Here is a 13,486-nt window from a genome sequence, read left to right as displayed (position 1 = left end):
GAACAAAGCAGCATTTTCATAGTCTCAGATGAAAACATGATGGTGTATGAAGGGGTCAACATCTAGGTTGAACTGCAGAGTAAATCCAGAGTCCTGTTGCTTTGGAAACAATAAAAGTTAAGATAGGTGTAGAGTGTTTGTCCAGAAATTCCCTTATCTAAAACTCTATGTCTGGGTTGTAAATCAGAACTACGTCTCTGTCAAAGGATTTAGACTCTCTGGGCAAGAGATGGATGCTTCATTCTTATTGATATAATTACAAACACCATAGTTTCTGATATCTGTGATTGTAGAGAACAAAGTTTCCCAGTGAGTAGGAAAGCAGTAGTCACTTGAAGAAGGCAGCTATTATGACACTTTACAGCTGCAGTATGTCCTCAGGGGACACTGCATCCTGTTAACTGTGCAGCTGGTTTTATCTGTGCCTGTTCTTCCAGCCTGATGAATGGCAGGGAAGATTTTTACCTTCTTAGTTTGTGCTCATTTTTACTTTCTCATGGGCAATCCTAAATGCTGAACACTATACTAAGTTCTTTGCATACATTATTTCATTTAATCTTGACAATAATTGTTGGCTAGTGTCCTATTTTATAGATGAGGACACTGAGGTCTGGTAGTGTTTAAAGTGGTTTGTTCAAGGTCACACAGTTAGGAAGTGGAAGAACCATTTGAAACTCAGGGCTGCCTAACTCAAAATATATTCTTAATGTCTATACTTCAAGCAAATGTGGAAATTAAAGACTATTCAAAGAAACACTGACAAAATTTATTTATTTTGTGGTGCAGTGGCAGACTCATGCACCCTAGGTAGGATTGTAGATGGGAACAATTTTCCTGGAGGTCAGTTTGGCAAATGTGTAGTAGAAAAAAATGAAGCCAGCAATTCAAGCTAGCAATTAATCTAGGAATTTAACCTAACAAAATAGTTTTCAAACTGGGCACAGAGGCATGCGTTAGAATTATAGCATCATTTTAAAAATAAACAAAAAAATCAAGAAACAATGTAAACATTTTCCAGCAAGGGATTGGTTAATTAAATGGCTAAAGAGACATACAATGAATGAGTATTCAGCCATTTTAATGATAAAGATGTGTTTTAGGGTAGCCCGGGTGGCTCAGCGGTTTAGTGCCGCCTTCGGCCCAGGGCCTGATCCTGGAGACAGGGATCGAGGGATCGAGTCCCACATCGAGCTCCATGTATGGAGCCTGCTTCTCCCTCTGCCTGTGTCTCTGCCTCTGTCTCTCTCTTTCTGTGTGTGTGTCTCTCATGAATAAATAAATAAAATCTTTAAAAAAGATGTGTTTTATAGTAATAGATACCAGATTATTGGTAAGCATTTATAGTATGATTCTATTATGTAAAATTGAATACCTTAGTATAGTTGTATGTGCAAATATGCAGTCAATATATGGAAAGGTGTTCACTATGTTTTTCTCTGGCTCAATAGTTTTTTTTTTTTTTACTTCTTCGTACTTCTCTTTGTTGAATATTTTATGAATTTGCTTCATTATTACAAAACAAAAAACTATTTGAAAAAAAGAGTGTCAAAGCTAAATCAATTCTTGCTTCACAAACTGGAGTGATTTCATGTACACTAGCCAGATGTTTTATAGAACTGAGAATCTATTTTCTTTGGAGAAAATTCAACAGGTATGTTACAGATCCTTGAATATGTTCTAAATCCTGGACCTGGGTCAATAGGACCTGGTCTAAAATCAGATCTATCTGGGCTATAAAAGTTAAATGTCTTACATTTTCATTGAAAAAAAATTTCTTCAAACCACTTTAATTTAATTGGAGTCCGTCCTACTTGTCGATTGGCATTGTTACTTGGAAGTAAAGGAGCTTTCACTTAAGTAGCTAAAGCAAATGGATTTCCAAAAGGCTGCCTTGGGGTTCAGGAAGTAAATTTAACTATAAATCTTTCACCCCTTGGGGTTAGTTGGAATTAAGGAATTGGGCCTTGAATAGAAAGGTGGTGTGAATAGAAAAGTAGATGGAATCAGAGACGTGTTGAAAATGACCAGAAAAGAGATGACCAATTGAGAGAAATAAAAGTGGGTAATTAGTTTATGAAAAGATGCTCCCTATTACTAATCATTAGGGAAATGCAAATCAAAACTCCAATGAAATACCACCTCACACCCATTAGGATGGCTACTGAAAACGATATCAATAAGAAAAAAAACCATAAAAAGCAAGTGTTAGCAAGAATGTGGAGAAACTGGAATACTTGTACATTGTTGCTGGGAATATAAGATGGTATAGACACTGTGGAAATCAGTATGGAGGTTCCTAAAAAAATTAAAAGTACAAATACCACCTGATCTAGCAGTTCCACTTCTGGATATATATACATACAAAAGAATTGAAAGCAGGGTTTCAGAGATATTTGTATACCCATGTCCATTGCAGCATTATTCACAATAGCTAAATAAAGTGTGTCCATCAATGGATGAATGAATAAGCAAAATGCAGAATATTAGTTAGCCTTAAAAAGGGAGGAAATTCTGCAAAATCCCACAAAAGGGATAAACCTTAGGGACATTATAAGTGAAATAAGTCAGACATAAAAAGACAAATGTTGTATGATTCCCTTACATGAGGTACTTAAGGTAAACAAAATCATAGAGACAGAAAGTAGAATAGTGTTTGTCAGAGGCTGGGGGAGGAGAGAACGGAGAGTTATTGTTTAATAGGTATACAGAGCTCCAATTTTACAAGATGAAAAGAGTTCTGGGGATGGATGATGGTAATGGCTACACAACAATGTGAATGTACTTAGTACCACTGAACTGTATACTTAAAAATGGCTAAGATGGTAAATTTTATATAGTGTGTATTTTAGCACAATAAAAAAGAAAAAAAGTGGGTTTAACTGTTATGGCAAGTGATTATGATTTGCAAAGGAAGAAGAAAAAGTCAAAGGGTCTTTAGAAAGAGTGTAACCCTAGAAAAAAAGAATTCTTTCCTTAGCATCTATGGATGGTTATGGCAATATAAATAATGCCTTAAGTTTCATTCATCATTCAACAACATCTTAGATCTGCATGTCCTGAGGATGTTTTAAAGTTAATTAAACCACTGAGCTGCAGTGTGTGTGTGTGTGTGTGTGTGTGTGTGTGTGTGTGTGTGTGTAGGGGGCAGCTAGAAGAAGGAGATGCAGGAGATATTAACAATCGAAGCAGTGGAAATAGATGAAGCCAAACTAAGTGAGGGGAAAGAAGGGAAAAATAAAATCTTGAGGATACAAACATATTATGGCTTTGTAAGAAACGAGCAACCAAGAAAAGTGCTAGTAAAGGGAAGGTCAGAAGACAGGTAGAGGAAAAGAGACTGATGCAGAAGAGAGAGGAGAGTTTCAAAAAGGAAGAGTTTGCAGTATCCATCCAGCACTGTAGAAAGGTCCATAGTGGGAGGACTAAAGTGTCCACTGGATTTATCAATCAGCAGGAACTAGAGTGTAGCCCCAACAGGAGACAGCATCACTATCCAAGTGACTCATTTGTGGGCACCTTCATGCAGTCTGGACTGGACTATACTGGGAGTATGTCCTGCAAAAGGGGACAACAGGGTGGATGTGGAGATGCATAGTGCTGTTGTTGGGGATGGGGACTCCGCTGGTACCTAGAGGTCCTGATAAACCAGGTGAGGGCAAGATCTAAGGAAGTGCACCTTGGGCGCCAGTAACAGATCTTTGACAAGAATCGACTGAATGGACATAAATGAATGAATATGAGTGAATGTGGGATGTGGGCGAAAGGTTGCCTTATGAGCAGGACAGGGAGAAGGTGGAGGATCGTGGGTGTGGCAGGATGGAGTACCTGATTCTGGAGGAAGCTGCTCACTGCCTCAGAGAGATGCCAAGGGAGGATGGCGTTTTCAAGGCAGTCAGGTTTCGGTTAGGACGAGTGAGAAGGGTTTCAGGATTGACAGGGGGTTTGCTCTAGGATAGAAAACACTGGAAGAGAAACAGCAGATAATATTGCGAGACAGCAGAGGCAGAATAGGATTGAGGCAGGTGAAAGTAGCTAACTGGGGGAAAAGAGTGCGGGAAAGGATAGATGTATGCTTTACAAAGCTCCTCCGCAGCCAGTGACTCATTCATCCTTGGGACATCCCGGGGGGTGGGGGGGAAGAGAGAGAGAGAGGGGGGGGGGGTACTATATTGCCAGCCTTTGGAATGAGGGATGCTTTCCAGATGGGGCCATCACGGCTCCCAAAGCCTGTTCAGCAGCTGTTTGATTCCTCCAGTGACAAGGAACACTCCACTTTTGGAAGTAGTACTTCCATTACAGAATTTAAAAAGCGGGTAGGAAAGAAGAAAGGTGTGGGCCCCCCTTGAGGGGAAAGCTCTGTCAATGACAGACATTTTGGGGAATTCATAGAATCGCAGAGCCAGACGTGTCAGTCAGATCTGTTCATCTGTAAAACGAAGGGGGCATATGATCTTTCTTTTCCCTCGTCTAACAGCCTGTGAAATCATCTAAGCAACCACGTTCCAATTTTACAGAATAGGAAAAAAAAAAAAAAAAAAAAAAAAAAAAAAAAAAAAGAGAGAGACAGCCCGCGGGATGTGTCTGTTTCTCAAAGTAATACAACGGGTCGGTGGAGGGCCAGGCCCAGGAGCGACTCCTCCCGGGTGTGCAGGGCCTCTGGCCGCCGCATCCCCACCTTCTCCGGAAGATGAGCGCGGCGGGAGGCTGCAGGCCGGGCGGCCTAGCCGAGAGCGCCCCGGGGCTCCAGGCGGCTTCCCGGCAGCAGGCGGAGGAACGCCCCGAGGGGAGGGGAAGAGTTGGGGCCTCCTTTCCCACACTTCGTTAGGACGCGGGCCGGGGCGGGACCGCGGCGGCCGTCCCTCGGGCGGGCGGCCGGCAGAGGGCGCGGGGCGCCTCCGTCTCCGCGGCCCGGCGGGCGGGGAGCGCGCTGCCCGGGCGCGCCGTCGGAGCTCGCGGGCGCAGGGTCGCGGCGGCCGGGCGGGACCCGAGCGCTCAGGGGCAGCGCGGCGGGCGGGGCGGCGGGGCGCGAGCGGGGCGGGGCGGGGCGGGGCGGGGCGGGGCGCGGAGGGGGCGGGGCCGCGAGCGGGGGGCGGTGGCGGCGGCGGCGGCGGCAGCGGCGGCGGCGGCGGCGGCCGAGGAGGAGGAGAACATGGCGGCCGCGGAGAGCGGCTGAAATGCCTGTTCTTCGGGCCAGGCGAGCGGGAGTCTGACGCGATCCGCCGAGCCCTCCCTCCCCTCAGACGGCTGGACCGCGGCCTCGAGCGCCTCGGCTGCCCCGTTCCCTGCTGCTCCCTCGAGCGGAGCCCGCGCCGGGTTCTTTCTGCATCCCCCTGCGGGGGGACCCCTGCTCCGGAGGAGGGGGCCGGAGAGCCGCGGCGGCGGCGGGCGCTCGGCCCGGGCACCGGCGGAGGCCGCGGCGGCGCCGCCTCGGTCCCGGCGAGCGCGGCGCCCGTCAGCGCGGCCCAGAGGCGGCGGCGGCGGCGGCGGCGGCGGCGGCAGGTGAGTGGCGGGCGGCGGGCGGCGGGCGCCGAGCCTCCCGGTGGGTGCAGCTGTCACGAGCCGCGCGGCCGCCGAGGCCTTAGGGGGCGGGGAGCAGCTGGCGCCCCTCCGCCCCCCTCCCTCCTTTCTCTCCGTTCCGTCCCCCTCCCACTTTCCCCGAGTTCTCCCTCGGCCTCGCGCGGCTGGAGGGGGCGGAGGTCGCAGCTGTCACGGGCGCCAGCTGGGGGCTGCGCCCGCGGAGGAAATTGCTGCAGCAGCGACTTGGCGGCCCCTTTTCCCAGTTGCCCTAGTTAGCGCCGACTGGGCGAGCATCCGCGGAGGGTGCGCGAGGCTCGCGGCCGCCGGCCCGGCGTGGGGAGCGGTGCCCCCAGCCCGCCGGCGCTCCCCGCCGCCGCCGCCGCCGCCGAGAGGGGGAGCCGGAAGTCGGCGCGGGCGCCCCTCGGCCCCGGCGCGCGCGGTGACCTTGGCGAGCCGGGCCACCTCGCCGAGTCTCGCTTGCCCGGACTGCGAAATGGGGATGACCATGGCGTGCCTTTCCGTAAGCGCAGCCTTCGACGGCGCTTCTGTGTGCCCCCGCGCACTTGCTTTTTTTTTTTTTTTTTTTTTTTTCCCTCCCTTCTGCCGGAGAGGGATTTCGGAGGTAGAAAGGGGATGGATACGTGAGATTTTGCTGTAGGGCCAGGGTTTGGTCCCCTTCCCAGGAGTCGGCTGAAGGGACCTGCGAGGGGGAGCCGACGTGTTGACTGGACGACCGGGAGGTGGGACTGCTTAATGGTCAGCGGCAGAGCTCGAGCCGCCCTCCCGTCTCTTCGGAAGAGACACGGAGAAACCGGACACCAGGGTCCCTTGTCCTTACCAGCCAGCTGTGGGGTTTGTTTTGTTTTGTTCGTTTTGCTTCTTTTTAAAGCGGTCACCCCCGTGGTCTAGGCTCTGCCGATGTCAGAGGGAGGCGGAAGGTTTGACAGTGAAGCCTGTGTGTGTGACAAGGACAGTCCACGGTGCTGTGGTGCAGAGTTTGGTGGGCAGGAAAACTTTAGGCTGGAGGATCTTTCAGCCTTTCGTGCTGGGCTCTCCATGTTCACTGTAGAGGCGTTGAAGAGGCAGGTGTCCTTGTGGAGAAGGTGACTTTTTTTTTTTTTTTTCTTCTGAGAGGGCGAATTTTTAATGTCGAGTCTGATGATGGTGAATGAAGGGTTCTTGACTGAATTGCAGTCCCAGCACCCTCTGTGGATGCCAAGAGTAATCTCTGTGGCGATGATTTGTGAGGGCTGAGGCTTACACTTCAGTGATTAAGAAATCTTTGAGTGTCTGTGTAAAAACATTGCTGTGGTGGAGCGTACTGTGCTGCTGAAGGGATGGATATCAAGGGTTAAATTTGTTTGAGGTTTGTCTCTTCTGCTGGAATTGGTTGGAGGTTAGACTCAAAAAAAAAAAAAAAAAAAAAAAAAGTTGGCCAAAGGGGCCTCTCAGCTTGTTTCACAGAAGCTATGATGTAGTAGGAAGGGGGTCAGATTTCTTCATGTTGAGAATAATGTGAAAAGAAAGTATTTGCTTGGGTCTTTTGGCTCATGAACTAGAAATAGTTTTGGGTGAAAGGTAGCAGTGGGGTTTGATTCAGCTTAATAAATGGTTATTCCTTGAACTGTTTGTCATAAACTAGATACAGTTTGGAAGTCTTTCTATTTTATCCCCTGTACTTTGTGGAAAGGTCTAATTTGGTTTTGTGAACTAGCATCTGAAATGTTTTCCCTCCATTTCTTATTCAGACTTCATGCTCCGGGAACAGTGGGTCAAAAAGGGGGGCCTGAATAGGGAAATACATGGTTTGGAGAGAAAATGGAGGAGTGTCGCTTGTCAGAACAGGTGTTTGGTTTGATTTTTGTAGACATTTTGCCCTGCTTATTTGTTACATTTATTTGACTCGCAAGGAAGTTTGAGTTTTAAGGTGCAAAACTTGAATTTGACATAGTTTGTAGTTAATCTCTTCCTCGTTTCTTTTTGAGACAATCTGTAGGATTGTGTCTATTAAATTGCTTTCTGTGTGGTTTAAGCTAAGGGAGTATTTTAGATCTGCATTTTTGGGTAAGTGGTTTTATTGAAAAAAAGTGCTTGATGGAACTAATGGTGATTGTTCCACTTAAACTGGGATTATATAGACAATGCATTTTCCTCCCTCTTTCTGCCAACATTTGTTTTTCTTTCTCCCTCAATTCTAGGGTTTCATTTCTAGAAATCTGGGCTGGAAACAGAAGCAGCAGTTTGTATAATCCCAAGAATTTGCTTATGCCAGGAAGCTGTAAGGGTAGCATGAAGTGGGTGTGATATAAAGATACTGCTACTACTTAAGACATTTAACTGTTGAGGGAGTCTAGGGTCAAATTTAATTTTTGTTGAATTTCCTGTTTTGTGTGTATGTGTTAATCTTTTGGTGGGCAGAGGATTGGGTTGCTATGGTGCTGACTGGTATATATTGTGAAAGCGTTGGCAACATTTCATGCTTTTACTCTATAGAGAAGGGTGGTAAACAAGCCTAAATAATTTAAAGATGTTCTCAGGATGGAATGTTTTCTGCATGTATTCTTCATCTTGCTAATCCAATGACTGGTCTTCACCAGGACTAAAAGGTTGAGTAAGTGATGAGGGTAGTGTAGAAGTGCTGAAAGGTAGAGTGTGGGAGAGAGGATATTGGACATTCCTTGAAAATCTTTTCTCTGTTGGATTATACATCACTATGCTATTTCTAATTGTTTTTCAAAGATTTAGCTTTCCCTTCTTTGTTTTCGTCAATTTTATATACCTTCTGGTGGAGAGATACTACCTCTCTTTCTATTTTAGTTTCTCTTTTTTTGCCTTATACTCCAAGCGCTCCACATTGTTTGAATGTTATGTGGCATATCTTTTGGAGTTAGTTGGCCTTAAACCCTATGGCTTAATATAGCTTTTATTTTAGGGCAAGTATGGGAGGTCAGTATAAGCACATACTACCCATAAGCCTTAGGGTATGGGAGGAGATCCCCAGGATGCTCATTATTATCTTGGTAGTAGTTTTTGCCTTATAGAGAGAGGATAATCACAAGAATTCTCAGAGGGCCATCAACCGCTTTCCTGGCAGAGGTCCAAAACCATGTGGTGGGCTCCTTTTACGTTACCTGCATATATCAGGCACAGATAGGAGTGTGGGACTGGGTGAAAATTCATGCCATCCAGGAGTTGAATTGAGTTTGAGCTGCAGAACCGTACACATTTCTTCCCATGGTGTACAACTTTCCTACCCACTGGGACAAACTAGACTGTAGGAAAGGACTTCTTTGTTGCTTCTTTTCCTGGTTAACCACTAGTTTAGCCTTTGGTCATTGGTCTGAGAATGGGTCCTGTGGCCTCTGACGTCTTTTCTTACCATTTGAGATGAGATCTAGTCATTTCAAGCCTTTCCTTCTTCTCCCTTCTTTATAGTTAGACTTTGTACCTTTCTCTCAACACACAGGGTTAGAGGTCATAAAATGGCCTAGTGGTGGCAACTGGGTACTGTTCTTGGTTGCTTAAAGAAGTGCAAGGATTTTTTTTTTTCTTTGTAATTCTGGACAGGGCTTTATGGTCATACAGCATTACAGTATTTGGATTATAGGTATTTGGACTATAGAGAAATGGTTATTTTATATTTCCACAGGATTGTGGTTGAAGAAGAGAAATTATTACAAAACACTGACATCAACATATAAATCCAATTTGGAGGTGCAAATAGAGTGGGTTGGTGAATCCATGCTTCCTCCCCCATACCCCCATCTGCAGCACAGTATTTTTGAGGCTCCTTGAAGTGACAGGCTTTTAGAAAAGCTTAGTAGAGTTATCATATTTTGAAGATAAATACCTTATGCCAAAACAGAAGCAAACTATAGGCACTTGAGTTTTGTAAGACTTGAGATTAATCACCCTCCAGTCACCCTGTCTTATATATATTTTGATATAATCGCTCCCCATGGATGTTTTAGTGTGGAGAGCCAAAGTTTAACTTTACTGAGACATCCTGGACCCCGACCATTGGGAACAGACAGATGAGACTGGTAACAGTAGGTGCAGGTGTGGAGGTAAAATACACATATTAGCAGGACCAGAATTCTGATAACACTGTGGTGTCCACCATTTCCAGAGTGATACTTAACTTTGCTCTTCTAGCTTATACTTTTGAGGCAAGTTTAGGTTTCTTTTCGAAATGGAGGCTTGACTTCAGAAAGGGGATGATGTCCTGACTCTACCAGATACTTAATAGATGTCACCTTGGGCTAGTTACGTAACCACACTTAACCTCAGGTTTTCATGTGTAAAATCGGAATAATGTACTTACCCTCATATGGTTCTGATCTTTCAATTATTAAATAACAATATAGGCCTAGCATGATTGGCACAAGGTAAGACTTTAACAATGTTTTCTTACGCTAACATAACCTAATCACATAACTATCTAATCTGTCCCCAAATTCTGATTCTTTTCTCTGCAATTTGGATTTCCCCCTCTTTATTTCTGGTTCTACAATGTGGTCCTCCTGTTGTTTTGCACATGGAGAGAAGAGAGTCACATAGACTCTGTGGGCCTGAGTTTCTTTATCATTAAATCAGCATATTGGCCTGATTTCACATTTTTTCCTTGTGCTAAATTCTATGATTTGTAGGTTTATAGCTGTTTGCCTGCATGCATTTGCCTAATTCATCCTACACAGAAATGCTTAAAAAATTCCTTTCCAAAATGGTTTTTCATGTTATTGTTTGTAGCAGAGACTTTCTGTGGACAAATTTATCAAACGTAAATAATTTAAACTGTTCTTCTACTTTTCATTCTGGAAAATTTGCTGCAGATGGCATGTGCAGAAATGCTTTGTAAACTGTAAAGTGCTACACAAGTGAAGAAAGTTACAATCACCTGTAGATATCTTGCTCTGATCTTATGTTTCATTTTCTTTAAATTGTCTCCTTTTATCTCTTGACCTTCAAAAACAGGGTCAAAGTTGGTGTGTTCTCTAGAAAACATGATTTTTATCACCCCTTTACCATCAGTTGCTCAGTTTTTTCCAATATAATACATTTATTTCTTTTCCTTTCTTTTAGAAAGAAATCCTTTTTTTTTTTTTAAATTGTACATTAAATTGTTTTTCCTAACTAGGTTAGAATAGTCCTTGAGATGACATGAACTACACCATTAAAATTTCTTTTTTAATTTTAAAATTTTTTGAATTTAAATTCAATTGAGTTAGCATATACTGTATTATTAGTTTCAGGGGTAGAATTTAGTGATTCATCAGTTGCATATAACACCCAGTACTCATTACATCAAGCGCTCTCCTTAATGCCCATCACCCAATTAGAACCACACCCTTTAGAGTAAAGGGGCCTTAATGGCAATTTAGCACAACCTCCTTAATATTACAGATGATAAGACTAAGGCCAGGCAAATATGGTAATTTTCATGGGTCACGTACTTAGTGGCATCACTTAGGCAAGAACCCAAGTATTTGGCTTTTTCGTGAGAGGCTTTTGTTTTGTTTTAGTATTTAAAAGTTATTACAAAGAGATCTTAAATTTCAAGAATTTTAGTAAGCTTTTAAGTAATGTGTAAGTGAGGAGGAAATGAGTATTTTTATTTTTCGGTCAAAAATTGACTGTCAAATATTGCAGTCAGGTATTAATCAGGAATTACTTAAGGCGGGCAGCCCTGGTGGCGCAGGGGTTTGGCGCCGCCTGCAGCCTTGGGTATGATCCTGGAGACTCGGGATCGAGTCCCACATCGGGCTCCCTGCATGGAGCCTGCTTCCCCCTCTCCCTGTGTCTCTGCCTCTCTCTCTCTCTGTGTCTATGAATAAATAAATAAAATCTTAAAAAAAAAAAAAGGAATTACTTAAGGCTACTCTCTTGAAAACTATAAAAGCGCCTCAAGGGAAACGTCTGCTTTTCTTATATGGCCCTCATTCAGAGTCAGCAAATATTTATTGAGTGCTGTTTCAGAGACATACTGTCCTCAGGTACTGTGCTTGTTCTACATGTTACATTTTATAAATGAGGTTCAGGGTGGTTGAGTGGTTGGTGTAAGAATGCACAGCTTATAGGTATTAGGGAAGACATTTGAGTCCAGGGTCTTCTGACCTAAAATCACAGGCATACCTTTGTTTTATTTTATTTTTTAAAAAACATTTTATTTATTTACTTAGCTTGCACGTACGTGTTGGGGGTGGGGTGGGGCAGAGGGAAAGAGAGGGAGAGAGCGAATCTGAAGCAGATTCCGAGAGGGTTCCATCTAATGATCCCAGACCACGACTTGAACCGAAATCGAGTCGGGGACTTAACTCCAGCTAGGTATCCTGTCACAGGCATACCTTTAAACTGGCTTCTCTCCAAGGGTTTTTGCCACAGTTGACCACATTGTAACCTTATTTTTTCCTTTTTGGCCTTTCTCTGTTCCTTAGTGAGCTGTGGAGACTCCTGCAAATTCCTTGCTTTCTGATGACTCAGGAGCCCATATATACGAGTTACTTAATGATAGTGTCACTTTAAGATTTTCATGTTGTTTCTGATCTCACCTTTGTACTTTAGTAATGTTGATTCTTTGGTGCTTCTGTCTAGGTAAGCTTATCTTTGAATGGTTGGTTTTGGATTCTTAGCAATAAAATTCTGCCTCTCAAGTTTCGTTAGCATTTAAATAGCTAAAGCTCAGGTGCTTTTTTTTTTTTTTTTTTTCCATTTGGAATAAATTGCTTGGTCATTCTGTGTTTCCACTTGTGCTTTTTTAAATTTATTTTTATTTTTTTAATGTAGGCTCCATGCTGGGCGTGGAAGCCAAGTGTGGGGCTTGAACTCACGACCCTGAGATCAAGAGTTGGGACACTTAACTGAGTGCCACCCAGGTGTCCCTCCACTTGTACTTTGAATGGTTGATCTCATTCTTATAGCTATAATATATTACATCTTAAATTTTTAGTTTGCCTGTATGATTAAAGTATTTACATGCTTTTATTATCAAGCATAGATTTGTTTAATGGAAGATATTCTATGAGTGTATATGTGTTTATATAAAGATATCACACCATATTTGACCAGATAGTTAAAGGATGAAATGTCCTTGCTTTTTGAAAGCACTTGTATGTGTAATACTGGCTTTACTTTGGTGAATTTGTTTGGAGGAAATTGGGGGAAAAGTTGCTTGTTGTGCAAAGCCTCATACCTCCCTCTCCATTCCAGGTGGTACAGGAAGTCTGTAATTGAACTTCTAAGTAGCTACTCAATCATTCATTCAAGACATAGTTATATAAGTACCTACTTTGTTCAAGGTGATGTGTTGTTAAAAGATAGGGAAGTTAAAAGATAAGATACGGATCCTGTTCTTAAGGAGATTATGACCTAAGAGAGGTGATAAGACGAACACACAAATACCTATAATACTGATTGAATGTGATGAGTGCTATGAGAGAAGTATGAAATAGTACTTTGGGGATTCAGGAGAGGGAGCAGTTATTCTCATTTGAGAGTGATCAGGGTAGATTGCATGCAGGGCTTGGGGTGGACCAGAACATTGAAGGCAGGGGATGATTTGTATGTGAGTAAGGGTGAGGAGAGAAGTATATTAAGGAAGATTAAATAGCAAAGATGAAAGGACAGAAAAGCTTGGGATTATTTAGGAGTAGTGAAAGGGGAAAGTGCAAGGAGGAGGGTGGCACCAGCCAAAGTAGGAGGGGACCAGATGCTGTAGGTGCAGTAGCAAGACATTGCAGGATTTTAATGGAGGGAGGTGGTGGGGAACAGTGAAGTATGCAGATCTGGATGAGATCTAGGAGAAATGTCAGTTTTCCAAATTTACATAGATTTTTTTTGGCAGGTTTTACACCCCAAATTTTATATTTTCATAGTTTTTGAAATGATTCCATATGTAAGGCTTACCACACTAGGAACTTATTCACTCATTTTTATGTATATTTGAGAACAGATTATGTGTTTTTTTTTTTTT

The 13,486-nt window shown here is 43.7% G+C and overlaps 1 protein-coding gene across 21 annotated transcripts in view; it reads left to right on the top strand.

The window, feature by feature from the left end:
* The first annotated feature begins 5,901 nt into the window (after positions 1-5,901).
* The window catches only part of NCOA1 (nuclear receptor coactivator 1), a 241,938-nt gene continuing 234,353 nt past the window's right edge, over positions 5,902-13,486 (top strand). For 4 of the 21 annotated variants that reach the window (XM_025983972.2, XM_025983973.2, XM_072767523.1 and 1 more), the window contains exon 1: positions 5,905-6,037. The gene's annotated coding sequence lies outside the window, so the exon portion shown is untranslated. Of the gene's footprint in view, positions 6,621-13,486 lie in introns of all 21 variants that reach the window. The other 17 variants (XM_072767526.1, XM_072767538.1, XM_072767529.1 and 14 more) reach the window with 12 other exon arrangements.

Source organism: Vulpes vulpes, chromosome 8 (assembly GCF_048418805.1).
Source record: "Vulpes vulpes isolate BD-2025 chromosome 8, VulVul3, whole genome shotgun sequence".
Lineage (NCBI taxonomy): Eukaryota > Metazoa > Chordata > Mammalia > Carnivora > Canidae > Vulpes > Vulpes vulpes.
Note: the sequence above shows the minus strand (reverse complement) of the source record. Positions and strands in the feature narration are given on the sequence as shown.